Source organism: Panthera uncia, assembly GCF_023721935.1.
Source record: "Panthera uncia isolate 11264 chromosome B3 unlocalized genomic scaffold, Puncia_PCG_1.0 HiC_scaffold_1, whole genome shotgun sequence".
Classification (NCBI taxonomy): Eukaryota; Metazoa; Chordata; class Mammalia; order Carnivora; family Felidae; genus Panthera; species Panthera uncia.
The window spans coordinates 133,132,144-133,145,230 of NW_026057582.1; the positions used below are offsets into that span (position 1 = coordinate 133,132,144).

At 43.9% G+C, this 13,087-nt stretch overlaps 1 pseudogene; it reads right to left on the reverse strand.

The window, feature by feature from the left end:
* LOC125910421 (S-formylglutathione hydrolase-like) overlaps nucleotides 1-10,801 on the reverse strand; it is a 50,598-nt pseudogene extending 39,797 nt beyond the window's left edge.
* Between the last annotated feature and the right edge of the window lie 2,286 nt (nucleotides 10,802-13,087).

A 13,087-nucleotide genomic window follows, 5' to 3' on the forward strand; every position in this document is an offset into this window, starting at 1 on the left:
TCCCAGATTCTGTGGGACATCCCAGTGTCCTTAAAATAAATCCCTCTTTTGTCTAATTCAGCCAGAGTGATTGTCTTCCACTTATACTTAAATAATCCTGATTAATGGTATGTCCACCCAAGGCAACCAGTCTGAAGGTCACCATTCATTTAGGTATAATTGAAGCCATCCCCAGAATTCTCTAGTAACTTAGGTTTTAAAATGATACATAAAAACGTATATGGCCATAAAAGTATTCATCTGAGATATAATATAATATATATATAATATATATTTTGGGTAAAATTGAGGAAGGTCAAAGTCTGAATCTTACATGAGGTCTACAGTCAGTAAGAAGAATTAATGAAACAGACAGGTGAGCCCAGGCACAACCGGGTTCATTCTCTGGTTCAGCTCTGAGATTTTGGCTTCAGGATAAAATGGTATCTCAGCCTTCAGTGAATGTGGCACATTCAAGGCCCACCCTCTCATGTGAGGGAGCCAGACCATAATAGACAATCTTGATCTCAAAAAAAAAAAAAAAAAAAAAAAAAAAAAAAAAAAAAAAAAAAAGTCTAAGACAAAGGAAAAAAAGATGAATAAAAAAGACCACACTTTTTTTGGCTCTTCTTGAGAAGTCTAAGCTACATTTCTGCACTCCCAACCAACCAATCAGAAGACAAGCCTCCAGGGGGCTAAGTGGTAATGGAGGAGAAAGATCCACGGGCCAGGCTTGGAGATGCACCCAAAAGAGGCCATGGGCCATCGTTTTGCATACCTAAAGTGCTATTTTCTCCATTGTCCAGAATAGTGTTAGATGCTGCTTTAACAGGCACTTCCTAGAACAGACAAACTATAATCTGGCTTTAAGGGTTTCCTCATTATCTCCAAAGTAAATTTACAAAAAAAAAAAAAAAAAAAAAAAAAAATCAGGGAGACTTGCCATGCAAGCCATGGCTACAGTGAATACTATGGCTGTTGGTAATATGGCTTTAGATTCCAATCCAAAGGGAAAACCCGCATCCCACCTCCTCTGGCTGATTTGTTCTATCTTGTTGTTCCATCCGATTGAAGACCTAAAAGTTAAACCAGCCTGCAGAGGGAATATTTCAAGAAAACACAGGAGGGGGTGCCTGGGTGGCTCAGTTGGTTGAGTGTCCCACACTTGGTTTCAACTTAGGTCATGATCCCAGAGCCGTGTGATTGAGTCCCGTGTTGGGCTCCATACTCAGCGTGGAGCCTGCCTGAGATTCTCTCTCTTTCTCTCTCTACCCCCCTCCTCAACTTGCTATAAATAAGTAAACCTCAAAAACAAAAAGCAAGAAAGAATGAATGCCTGCCTGAGAGAGCTGCTACATCCTAACCCATTCATTCTGTCAACCAGGATCTATGATTCAATCTGATAACTGCAATAAATGGGTTTGAATAAAATCCTATGGCACAAAGAAAGCAGCTTGGTTGATTCTGCCTGGAGGACTTGGGCAAGGTGCTCGGGGAAGGCAAACTGGAACTTGGAAGGTCCATCAAGTCAGCCTCGACCAGGGATCATTGTGAGAAGAGGCAGGAAGTCACAAGAACCACGTGAGTTGAGGGATGACACGTGGGTTCCGTGGATGAAGCCTCCCGCAGGCAGCACTGGGCATATGGAGGCTGGAAAGGGAGGTTGGGCCCCGATCGGGCATGCTTGGAATCCAATGGGAAACTGCGTTGGGGAACATTTTCTAAACTGTAGAAGGAACGTGAACATCTGCTGTTATGATTATTTCTTTTCCTCTTTCCTTCCCTAGTCTTCCTTAAGTGCTGCTGGAAATGCCAAATTCTCCTATCAGGGTTTCACAAAGAGAAGCCGTGAAGCCTTCAGACCTGTACTTGAAACTTAGCTCCACATACTTGCCCTGGGAACCTCCATCTCCCCATCTTTAAGCTGGGGATGATACCACCTACTCTTCAAAAAACGTTAAGGGTAGTAAAGATCGCTTATACGAAATGCCTGGCACATTCTAGGTGGTCAATAAATGGTAGCTATTAGTATACTTTTATTAGCAATACTGTATCTGAAGTGCCAGGATCAATGCCTGGCACAGAGGAGATGTTAATAAGTCCCCTGCATTTTCCTTGGAGGCGACAAGGACAGCTTCTGAATTAGCATTGTTTGAGAAGAGATCAGAATTCTAATTCCCCCTATGATTCTCCCCATCTGAAATTTTCGCTCTCCTTCCATAGGTGGTGAGAAAATATTTCCAAAGTGTGTTTTTCAGGCACATTAGCTCTATGGTCTGAATGTGTATTAGAAATACACACACACACACAGAACCATGGAGCATTTCTCAAACTTATGTGACCTCAGCAGGAGGCCCCTGTTAACATTCAGACATCTTACCTACAAGGAGATAAAACTCAAACATCTTGTAGTAATAGTGATAGTATCTACAATTCAATGCCTTTATGTGCTTAGAACGTTAACTGGCTCTATCTCATTTAATTATCTCACTTAATTCATTAAGGTCTCAAGATAATAATGGCCACATTTAGGTAACACTTTATATAGTTGTACAAACATCAGGTCATTTATCCATTAACTCGGGGATCCATTGCTGGGCATGTAAATTGAGGCACAAAAACAGAAGAAATGCTCCACAGGGAAATCGAAAGATGCTTACGGGAAACAGGATGAATACTCAGAGTACCCTCTGAAGTTCCTCGATGTAATCACCTCTAGAGAGCTGCTGCTTATGACATGGTGGGGTTCGGGACCCTCAGGGAGCCAGTCTCACCTCCACAAGGCAATTCACAAGAAAATATTTATCAGACAACCCCAAACAAAATCCCTTTTCCTACATAAACGGAGTCCCTAATTTGACATGGAAGCTAGTAATGGACTAGCCTTAGCAACAGTGGCTTGTCACATGAGTCCCCTCACAAGAGCAGTGACTTGCTGCCCAAACCTTCCCCAATTGTACTGAACGTGCCCAGGGAATGGGGTTCACCTGCCACTCGCCACACCTGTTTAGCCACTTCCTTATTAAACCAATTCTAGGTCCACTTCACTTACCGCTTTCAAATTTAACAAATGAGCCAATATGGCTCCTTCATTGGATTTACAAAACCACAGATCTAGCCCTACATCCGGCTAAAATATCTTAGACCACAAAATCAGCTCCGTGGGGCTGGAGCTGGGTGCTATGTGTCATTGTCATTGACAGCACCTGCAGATGGCTCTGTTTTTCCTCCCTCGGGCACAGTCACACTAATATAACATTGAGGACTTTATTACTTTTCCTGCATGCTTGCTTGTCTTCTCAGGGAAGAGAGGATTTATAGGAGCTCAAGAACCCCCATGCCCCGAGACCTTCCCCGCCATCACTCAGCAGGTGCCAACACTCTGAAACCAAAAGGACACCAACCCAGGTAATTGATGCTCAGGCTAGAGGCCTCAAAACCTCTCCATGAAATAGTTTGCCTCATATGGTCCAGCCAAATGATAAACTACCACAAAGCCTCAGAAAGAGATTATGAGAGAAAACAGTATAAGAAGTATAAAACAATGTTTTGTTTTGTTTTGTTTAATGTTTATTTCTGGGAGAGAGAGAGAGAGAAAGAGTGTGCACATGTGAGAGTTGAGGAAGGGCAGAGAGAGAGGGAGATACAGAATCCAAAGCAGGCTCCAGGCTCCAAGCTGTCAGCACAGAGACTGATGCGGGGCTCAAACCCACAAACTGTGAGATCATGACCTGAGCCGAAGTCGGACACTTAACCAACTGAGCCCTTGTAACACAATGTTTTGATGTCAGAAAATTTTAAATAGCAAAATTCAGAATGGCCCATATACTCAGGATGCAAATATGCAAAAGTATGTGTGCACGTGGTATTTAATACGTAATGTGGAAGTCATTATTGTACTAGGGTGTTGAGAAAAGCATTTTTTTAACTTATGGCCTACGCTTTTCAAATTTTTTCAATTTGATCAACATGGTTTAAGATTTTGAACATAAAACCGTCATATATTCCAATGTAGCTGTTATAAAGCAAGGAAGTTAATAGCCATTGATTATGTACTACGTGCCAAGGGATGTACATACAATATTGCAACTAACGCTCAAAACAAAATTACAAAGGTGCATACTATTATCTCCTTCTTTCAGATAACACAAAGTAACTTGCTCACAAATGACTATAATAGACCGAGCAATGGTTCCAAATCTTTACTCCATCCCCAATAACAGGATCATGCGTCCCTTTGTGTCGCCATGTACGTAAGCTTGCAGTGCTCTGGTGACTCTGGGTTCAGCTACGTGACTTGTTTGGCTGATGGGAGGTTAGCAGACAGGATGTAAGCAGAGGCTGCAAAAGTGCAGAGAGATGACCATAGTTGAGGGTATTCTCTTGCACCTCTGCCATCATCAGCCTAGTTTTCTTGCCAGACACATGAAGCAAGGCAGCCCAACTGAGCCAAGTCTTGATCAGTCTATCCCCCGCACCCCCAACCTTCATTAGTCCTCATTGTTGTGCACTGCTGGGATTTCGCAATCGGTCATTATCTAACATTATCATGGCCGTTGTCAACTGAAATGGTGACTAACTTGAATTCAAACTCAGCCACTCACTCCAAATCCGTAGCCTTTTTTTCTGTGCCATACTAACACACAGTCTGAACTTCTACTAAAATCACACTTGATACATGGGAAATTGGGCTGAACCAAATGGAATACTGATCAAGTTCATCTTTGACATCTTTTTCTTTTTCCACTGTGACCTCCCATGCGTAAGTATTCATAGGACAATGAATTCTACTGCAACTATTCTAGCACAGGTATTTCCCTGAACTTCTAAAATTGGGCTAGATGTGGTTGGGAATAAATTTTACATGGTGATGACTGCTATTAGATAAACAGAATCACAGTTTTTAAAGATCTAACAAGGCAATGGTTGAATAGGGAAATAGCTACATAAATCGTGATGCATCAAACAATGGAATATTATCCCTCTATATTGTATATTAAAAAGCTAAATACGTAGGTTTGCTTATTTTTGCATGAGCATGTAAAAAAGTCTAGAAGGATACATACCAAGCAGTTGTACTGGCTGCCTGGGGGGAGGGTCAGGAACACAGTTGTGAGTGAAAAGATTGTCAGCATTTACTTTATACATCTTCATATTGCTTCACTTGCTACAGCAATCTTACATAACTTGTAAGCCACTATTTCTTTGAATGTTTTCTCCTCTCTCTCTCTCTCCTCTCCTGTTCGCCCATTATGCATAAATTGGTACGATTGATGGTCTCCCACGTTTCTCTGAGATGCTGTTCATTTTCATTCACTTTTTTTCTATTTCTCATCTTGCACAGTCTTTTTTAATCTACAGGTTTGGGAATTCTTGGGTTTGCTGTTTCAAATCAACTGGTGAGCCCCTGTAGCAAATTTTTATGTCAGTTATGTATTTTTTCAACTCCGGAATTTCCACTCGGCTGTATGTTGTAATTTTTATTTCTTTGTGAATATTCTCTATTTGATGTGACACTGCCTTCTGTTTCTTCTTTAATCATGGCTTCCTTCAATTCTGTGAACATATTTACAAAGACTACTTTGAAGCCTCTGGTTGTTAAATCTGACATCTGGTCATTCCCACAAGCAGTTTCTATTGTCTTCTTTATTTCCCTCATGTGTAGGTTACACTTTCCCATTTCTTTATAGGCCTCATAATTTTTTGTTGGTAACCGAACATTGGAGATTAAATATTGTAGCAACTCTGGGTACTGGTATTTTGTTACTGGTATTTTGGGGTGCCTGACCAGATTTTAGTGAAGTCTATTGCAATCCACACCTCCCTCTCCGCCCCCAACACACACACACACACACACACACACACACACACGCGTGCGCGCGCGCGCGCACGCACACGCACACGCACACAGTGTTAAGCCTCTGGTGTTGCTCTTCAGAAGGTGCAGATTTGGGGATAATGAAGGTATTGGTTGGGTTCTCTTTGTCTCTTCCTCTGACTTAACCAGAGCTGTTAAACTCTATTCCTTGTCTACTGTTTTCAACAATTCTCCCGGGGACATAAATTGCTCTATACTGTAATCCAGATTGTGGCTCCTTTGGAGGAACGGTTCCTGTGAATCTGTGTCTGATATTTGTTCTGAGCCCAGAAGAGCTCCTACCAGCTCCTACCAACTCCTTCCCCAGTTCTCTCCTGAAAACTAGCCTGCCTATAGCCTGGGCCGTATCTTCATTAAATTTATGAGTCCCTACCCAATTAATTACCTTTTACCACAACCTTCACTCTCCCTGAGGTTTGAACTTCTCCACGCTCAATTGACGAGATTAGAAGCTCTCTGTCTTATGGTCTGCTAATCTCCTAGGCAAAATCTCTGAGTGATATCTCCAGAGCTGGAGGCTAGGGCAACCTTTGCTGTGAGGGACACTCTGGTCTACTTCCTGAGCACTTTGTTGAGGGTTGAGAAGGAAATACAACCTAAAGTACTCTTGCTTTGCCTTTGCTGGTATGGAACCACCACCTCACAAGCCCTGGCAAAGGCAACAAGACCCCAACATTGACTGCACACGATGCCTAAGGTAGAACATTGTCCCTCACGTGGGGGCTGGGCAGAAGAAGGGAGTCCCCACCTCCCACGCCCACTAACCTGCATCTTTGCCTCAGCAGCAGATAATTTGGGGCAAGATAAGCGGGCTTTCCTGGGAAGAAAGTCCTCCAACTGGAAGCAGGGACAAGGGAGCCCGGCGTTCTTGGCCACAGCAGCCTGGAGTGGAGTCTCCTCTTTGCTGAGCAGGAGTGGGTGATAAAGGAAGTGTCTTGATTCAGATTCTACAAGCTCCACCCTTTACCTAATTTGCATATATTTTTTTGAATCCATGTTTTTTCACTTGTCATTTGCAAACGGGACCATTTCCAGAAGTTCTTTTTTTTTTTTTTATGTTTATTTATCTTTGACAGAGAGAGAGAGAGAGAGAGAGAGACAGAGCATGAGTGGGGGAGGGGCAGAGAGAGAGGGAGACACAGAATTCGAAGCAGGCTCCAGGCTCTGAGCTGTCAGCACAGAGCACGATGTGGGGCTCGAACTCACAGACCGCAAGATCATGACCTGAGCCAAAGTCGGACGCTCAACCGACTGAGCCACCCAGGCACCCCATCCAGAGGTTCTTAATGGTTGGGTTTTTAAAGCATTTTCTCCAGTCTCACTGGTGAGTGGATCAAGAGAGGACCTCATGCTATCATTCCAGAAGTCTCTGTTCCACCCACTGACCTTACACGACATGTGTAAGCAATGAAAATGTAAAGTGAAAAGTAAAACATCTGGAAGGCTTTTTACTCCAAACCTGATTATTTGTGGATGTAGAACCTGAGGCCCAAAGTCAGTGGTTCATCCTTACCCTCCTTCCTTATGTTATCTCTCCCCAGTGCCATGGTGTGCTTAGGAGCCCAGGCAGGCCCACTAGAGAGGTGGCAGGTGTGGATTAAGACAGGATGATGAGAGGGATGCCCAGGTGGCTCAGTTGGTTAAGCATCTGACTTCAGCTCAGGTCATGATCTCACGGTTCGTGGGTTCAAGCCCCATGTTGGGCTCTGTGCTGACAGCTCAGAGCCTAGAACCTGCTTTGGATTCTATGTCTCCCTCTTTCTCTGCTCACACTCTGTCTCTCTCTCAAAAATAAATGTAAAAAAACACTTAAAAATTTTTGAAGAAAAGATGACAAGAATTGTCGTGTTGTCCACTTCACCCTCCCTAGTTCAACAAGGGTGCTCCCCTTGAGGGGATAGTTTATTTATGCAGCACAGAGACCCCCGACAATGCCAGTGAAATCAAGCAGCACTGTGGAGTCGATTCCCAGATTTCCTTAGAATTGTTACATTCAGTCACTGCTCCTTCAATGTTCTATTACTAAAGATAACTCTGCTTTGTTTGGCAAAAATGCATCTGGAGTACAGAATCTTAAAAGAGAATGTGCCCAGATGGTAGTGATATTTAAGGAAATATAGTTTTCCAATTTGGGAATTTGTAACCCCCTCTGATTTCATTTGTATGATTTTTCAGACCCTCCTTTTGCCCATACACTGTTCAAGTTGCCAGGGGAGTTTCGTGGTGTAGTCATGGTAACCACGAAGCCTCACTAGGATACCCACCCCCCACACACACGCATGCATGCACACACACATACACACACACACACTTCACATGCTTTACCCACCAACCACAACTCCAACTCCAAAAGTCATTTATATCCTGAAAATGAGTTTAAAATAACAAATTCCAAAAGTTGTATGAGCCACATGTTGTGTTTTTGTCACTATGTCTAATTACTATTCACACTGAAGGTACAAAATATAAATGGAATTCAGTAGCAGATTGCTTGCTGTTGAGGATTTCCTTTTTAATAGGAGGAGGATGGGGAATGGGTGTGTTCCCCACTCTGCTAAGGAGGAAAGCTAAAATTGAAGGTGGCTTTATTGAAAGTGGCCTTCCTGATTGTTTTCACTTTCCTTGGAGTAATAATTATTCTTGGCTAATAATGTTGGTTTTTAAAGCAGGTAATTAGTGCTTCCAACACTGTAATTGAATTCTCTGGAAGCCAAGATCTGCATTCTACTATCTGGGTCCCAATTATGTGACCAAGAACTAAGTCTCAGTGACGAGAAGCAAGAATCCCCCTGCAATTGCTTTGGTCAGGTCACAGCTGGAGGGATGTCCAGGGTTCAGGAGACCAATTTGGGGGGAACGTTGATGACTAGGTCTGCATGCATGGGCCAGAGACCAAATCCGTGAGCAGATCTGGAAATTCTATCTTAAAACTAAGCTTTGTGGAAACTGAGAGTCTTTGGTCTGGAGAAGTGTATGGGATTTTAAGTCTGAAACTATGTGTTTTCTGTGACATGATCTCTGAAGAGCAGAGGAACTGAAACAGGAGTGTCCTTAACCAGGGAGAAACCAGGCCCAAGCTGTACCCTCCAAAGCAAAGGAGTGGGAAAGTGTCCTCACTGTTTGCTCTAAAGCCCCTCCTACCCCTGCCCTGCAAGGTGATAGGTTATGTACAAGAAGCCTTCCCAGAGAGGCTTAGCTCCTTCTCACTCAGTCTATTATTTTCCTAGCCTGTGTCAGCCTGGAGTAGAGCCGGAAATAAAGGTTGGTGTCAGAGTAGTTTATTTGGGAGGATGATTCCAGTGAGCAGGACAGAGGGACAGGGAAGGGAAAGGAGACTAAGGAAACCTATACAAAGAAGCATTTGCAGGGTCTAACTGGCCCTCGTTCCTGGGCCACTTACTCACACACGATCACCTGAGAAGTCATGAAATGGGTGTCTGAACCATCTTCCCGGGCTTTTGGAAAGCATTTATCCTAGGGTCCTTTCCCATGATAGTCTAGGGCTTTCTCCTACAGGGCATGGACTCCCCTCCATTTTCAGAGCTGAGCATTGGTGCGTACTGAGCAGTTCTTCAGCTGTGCCATGCTGTGGTGTCAGAAATGGAGGAAACTGTACAGATGGATTGCCACAGTAGCATCAGTTGAAAGAAGGGGCAAAGCCAAGAGGATTCAAAATGGTGCCCCAGAGGCATCCACAACCAGGACAGAGGATAGGCAGACACTGTTCTGGAATCCTTGGGCATGTGGTACTAAAGACCTGACTGTCCACTTCTGACCCAGGGATGCAGCTTCCCAGTGCCTTCTTTAGAATCTTCTCCAACTACTGTACTGTGCTGCATGTACATCCCGCTGAAACTGTCTGCATCCTTAAACATGAATCCCATCTCCCTCTGACCTATTGGAATGCACAGTGCTGACCAGAGCCTATAATCTTTGCTTCTCACCTTTTCAGGTTCCCCCTGTTGGAGGAATCAGAATTTCTGAACACATTCTCCTTCTGTCTTCTTAGAATTTTTCAGATGACCTCTTTCTTGCTTCTGTGTGCACCACCTGCTGTCCCTTCTGACCTGGCCTCTTTCCATGTCCTGGCCTCCTCCTCACCTTCTGTGCTCTCTCTGTGTACATCACCTAATTCATTCTCTCTGTCTCTCTTCTTGATCCTCTTTCCTTTAGACTAGGTTTCTCCAGGGAAAATCCTATATGTGGTGTAAATTACATTGAAGAACTTCATGCAGAAGCAATATTGATTTTTTTTTAAAGCAAGATTATGTAAATTGCAGAGAGTCTATTATTTTGCTTGCCAAAATTCCTTTAGCAAAATTATGAAGTCAAAGTTCTTTAATATGAGGCAGGCCAAAAAAGAAAAATATGTACGATCAAATCACGAAAACATGCAATTCGGATGCATTCCTGTTGGTGTCTCAGGCATTGCATTTGGACTCCATGAAACCCTAACACCAGAGTGTTTCTGCTAAACTCCACTCCATATTCTTATACTTCTTTTCTATGTGAGAAACCTGAACTTCTCTCAGTCATTCTTCACAGGGTGCATGGCCTACGTTTCTAAGTTTCCCGTAAAGTGGGTCATGTTTACAGTAATCAGCTAGGTCTCTTAAGATTTCCTCTGGGCTGGTAACATAGGATTTCCAATCCCATTTAAAAGTTTCACCTGGTTCTTTCTGGAAGTCCACAAGAGGTGCCACACGTTTGCATATAAGTGCTTTCCTCAAGTTCCTCTGCCAGCTTGGCTTCCCCACTTTGATATACGGTGCCCTCCACAAAGCCTTTCCCACTGGTACCATTGCTAGGATTGCTATTCATAGCCCCGCAGCAGGCTCCCCGACAGGGCTCCCATTCAGGTCGGGGGAGTGGCTCGTGACTGATCTCTGAGATGACATTGTCTTCCCCACCCTTCTTTAATTGAGGCCTGATGCACATGACCATCTCTGTTCTTCTCCAGCTGAAAAGGATTCTGCTCTGCAAGCTTATGCCAGGAAGGTCCATTTCATGATACACACCAGGACTCACACTCAGACACATTTCCAGATCCTTCCCCATCTGTCTTTTCTGGTCTCTTCTCTGTGTGCTCATCTTTAGCGGTGGAATATTCTGCGAATGGCATGGTTTCTTCAGGACAGACTTAGTGTAGTGACTTTTCTATACATTTCCTGGTACTTTTTCTACCCATTTGGTTTCAGAGAGAATTATTTGTATTAAATAGATGAAACAGAAAGCGCTTTTTTTCCTCCTCAGAACTACAGATTCAAAGAAAAGCAAAAGGGAGAGGCAGCTCACATTTACAGACATTGGAGGAGAAAAAGAAGGCTCAGAGAGGTCTCTCACTTGCCCAAGCTTACCCATCTAGTAAATGACAGAACCAGGATCAAGCTTACCCATCTAGTAAATGACAGAACCAGGATATGAACCCTGGCACTTTCTAGCTGCAAATCTCTCTCTGTTTCTCTCTCTCTCCCTCCCTCCCTCTCTCTCTCTCTCTCTCTCTCTCTCAATTTCTGGCCTCTTTGATTGCCTTCTTTTATAGCTTCTGTTGATGTGGCCAAATGAAGTTTCCTGTCGCTATTTTGTAAACATCTCAGTTAACATCTGAACATAAAACTAAGCTCCGTTTTCTGCATAGAATCTTCATTTTCCTTTTCTCTTTAAGTGAGTCCTAAGTCCAGATTTCAGATTTCCCTCCACATTACACTTACAGGTCACCTGCTGCTTCTTCCTTCAGCAGAAGCCACCGTGAGGAGCAAGCAAAGCACATCCCACGAAGTGTCTCAAAATGAAACATATCTAACAGTACATGCGTTTTCTTCCTTGCATCCTACCAAGAGTCACCCTCAGAAAATTCTATTTCTGTGCTTTGCTTTGTAAGCATTCCCTAGAGGACATTGTTCTCACTGTAGAGAGTCAAAACTTGGAAGGACGTTACAGTCATTTCGCCACCTCTTCCATTTTTTTTTAATTTTTAATATTTATTTTTAAGAGAGAGAAAGAGAGCGGGGGGGGGGGGGGGGGGGGGGGACAGGGACAGAGGATCCGAAGTGGGCTCTGGGCCGACAGCAGAGAGCCCAGTGTGGGGCTCCAACTCATGAACCTTGGGATCATGACCTGGGCCGAAGTCGGACGCTCAATTGACTGAGCCACCCAGGGGCCTCTCCACCTCTTCTATTTTAAAGATGAGGAGATTGGGATTAAGCACCCAGCCCAGAACCTCACAGCCTTTCCCTCCATCACATAAGTTAGGACTAGAACCAAGAACCTCTGGGCTCCCAAACTGAACTTCTCCTAGTGTATCTGACCACCTTTCCATGGATCAGTTGTGCTGGAAAGATGTGCTCCCACGAGCTCAGTTAGGGCAATGCCTATATGTGTTTAAATATGAGTTAATGTCGGGGCCACCTCCCATACGCGGAAGAGTTCAATTTTTGAGTAGATACATTGTGAATAGAGAAAGCACCACTCACTTCTGCATTCTCATTTATAACATTTACCTTCACAAATTCCCAGGCACACGCAGAGGTTTTGCCCATATAAAACCCCAGCAGCTGCAAATGGGGAAGGACCCCTGAAATAAGCATGGGTTAAATGCCAGCCATCTGCTAGGATGGTTCTAGGGGTTTCCACAGGAGCATTTAATAAATGTTAGCTGAATCTGATCTAGATAATTCCCCCACCAAGATTAAGAAAGTCCTTCTGTGTGAGGCTGGAGTATATTATACGTGGTTGAAAACCACCCTGGGCTCTCCAGCAAATGTGTTCTGGAATCATGTCTACATTTGGATGCACCCTAAAGAACAGAGGGGAAATAAGCAATGTTTGCAAAGGCTGTCTCATTCCACTTGACGGAGACTGGGAGGAAAGGCTAACCAACCCTGGAGTATAATGCATCTTCAAGGTAGTTACTGCCCTCTAGTGTTACAGGAATAGAGCAAAAAGTGTACCTGGCAGAACCTAAATCCAACTCCATAGTTTTTGAATTCATGGTAAGTCTCAGCAGCCTTAGGAGGTCCTTGGAAAACACCGCTGGAAACGGATGCCTCACTGGGGTTGGCCAGTTGTGGCTCCCAGGGTGTGCACACAGCCAGTTAACACTAGTATTTCCATATGCCTGAAATACTAAAATGCATCTATAGTGGTTGGCAAAAAGCCACTACCCTATGCCCCCTGGCCCCCCACCACCAGCCCAGAACCAGGACCCTCCCTTGGACCCCTCCCCCCAGA